This window comes from Colossoma macropomum, unplaced genomic scaffold (assembly GCF_904425465.1).
Source record: "Colossoma macropomum unplaced genomic scaffold, Colossoma_macropomum, whole genome shotgun sequence".
Classification (NCBI taxonomy): domain Eukaryota; kingdom Metazoa; phylum Chordata; class Actinopteri; order Characiformes; family Serrasalmidae; genus Colossoma; species Colossoma macropomum.
The window spans coordinates 5,573,797-5,576,296 of record NW_023494796.1 but is presented as its reverse complement, the minus strand read 5'-3'; positions in this window follow the sequence as shown (position 1 = coordinate 5,576,296).

The window sequence follows — 2,500 nt, the reverse complement described above, 5'->3', positions numbered from 1 at the left end:
GAACACACACACACACACACACACACACACACCACACACACACACACCACACACACACACACACACACCACACACACACACGCATCACACACACCACACACACACACATCACACACACACACACCACACGCACACGCCACATGCACACACACACACACACCACACACACACCACACACACCACACGCACAGTGTAGTCTGAATGTAAGTAGCTGAGCTGCTTCCTTCAATAAGCTGTGCGTGAGAATAATGAAACAGGCTTCTGTTATTACTGTAAATTCTAAGGCTTTATATTAAATCATTGTATCATGTGGCTCTTTATTACTGTAAGTATTCATTCATAAAAAACCCTGTTCATAGGAAATTTGGGTAACACTTTCTATGAATGTCACCTTTGTAAGCATCTATAAACACCTTTATAACATGTTATAATGTGTTCATAAGGCATTATAAACATGGTTATAAATATTTATAAAAAAGAATTACACTGAATTACACTTTATAGCCATGCTTATTATACATTAATGAATTGTTAATATAATGCATTATAAATAGTGTTAATAACATGTTATAATGTCAGTGCCAAAGAAGTCAGTCCCAGCTTAGAGAGTGTAAAGTAAAGACAAATACCAAGCTAACGGTGGTGAACATTACCTTTCCCACATTGGGTAAAACACTGATGGCAGCACTAGTTTAAACTCTGACATTTGAAGCCTGTAATGTGCTTTACTGTGAATGTTTTAGTGTTTCAGTAAATCCTTCAGTAAATACTTCAACTTGAAGCCTCACTCTGAACACTGGAGGAGGCTTTAGTACAGTACGCTTCACTTTACTTAGAGCGGACAAATACGACTTATGAGCTCTTATAATTTGTTATGAACAGTACTTATAATGTATTATGTTAACAATTCATAATGCATAATAAACATGGCTATAATGTATAATGCATTTTTATAAATATTTATAGCTATGTTTATAATGTCTTATGAATGCATTATAACATGTTATGAAAGCGTTTATAGATGCTTACAAAGGTGACATTCATAGAAAGTGTTACCGAAATGTATGTGTATATGTACAATACTATGCAAAGTCTGAGGCATTTGAGAAAATTACAATTAAAAAGCTATGTATCTGAGAAAAACATGCCTATTTGCTCCAATAAAACCATAATACTATAATAATACAATAAATACAAATAATTTGGATGTAATAAAGAGTAATTTTGTGTAATAGTGGTATATAACAATAGTATGTGATGTCATCGTTACACATAATCACATGTGATTGTTATATACTATCATTACACACAATCACATACTATTGTTATATACTCTTATTATACACATTCATATGCTATATGGCTCTTAAATATTATCATTACACGATCCCATTCTATTGTTATTTTCGGTAATTACACACAATCACATATTGTTACTTTTATTACACACACTGCTGTCACACAATCATTACACACTGCTGTCACACAATCATTACACACTACTGTCATACAATCATTACACACTACTGTCACACAATCATTACACACTGCTGTCATACAATCATTACACACTGCTGTCATACAATCATTACACACTACTGTCACACAATCATTACACACTACTGTCACACAATCATTACACACTGCTGTCATACAATCATTACACACTGCTGTCATACAATCATTACACACTACTGTCATACAATCATTACACACTGCTGTCATACAATCATTACACACTACTGTCATACAATCATTACACACTGCTGTCACACAATCATTACACACTACTGTCATACAATCATTACACACTGCTGTCACACAATCATTACACACTGCTGTCATACAATCATTACACACTGCTGTCACACAATCATTACACACTGCTGTCACACAATCATTACACACTACTGTCATACAATCATTACACACTGCTGTCACACAATCATTACACACTACTGTCATACAATCATTACACACTGCTGTCACACAATCATTACACACTGCTGTCATACAATCATTACACACTACTGTCAGACAATCATTACACACTACTGTCACACCATCATTACACACTGCTGTCATACAATCATTACACACTGCTGTCAGACAATCATTACACACTACTGTCACACAATCATTACACACTGCTGTCAGACAATCATTACACACTACTGTCACACAATCATTACACACTGCTGTCATACAATCATTACACACTGCTGTCATACAATCATTACACACTGCTGTCACACAATCATTACACACTACTGTCAGACAATCATTACACACTACTGTCACACCATCATTACACACTACTGTCACACAATCATTACACACTGCTGTCACACAATCATTACACACTACTGTCAGACAATCATTACACACTACTGTCAGACAATCATTACACACTACTGTCACACCATCATTACACACTACTGTCACACAATCATTACACACTACTGTCACACAATCATTACACACTGCTGTCATACAATCA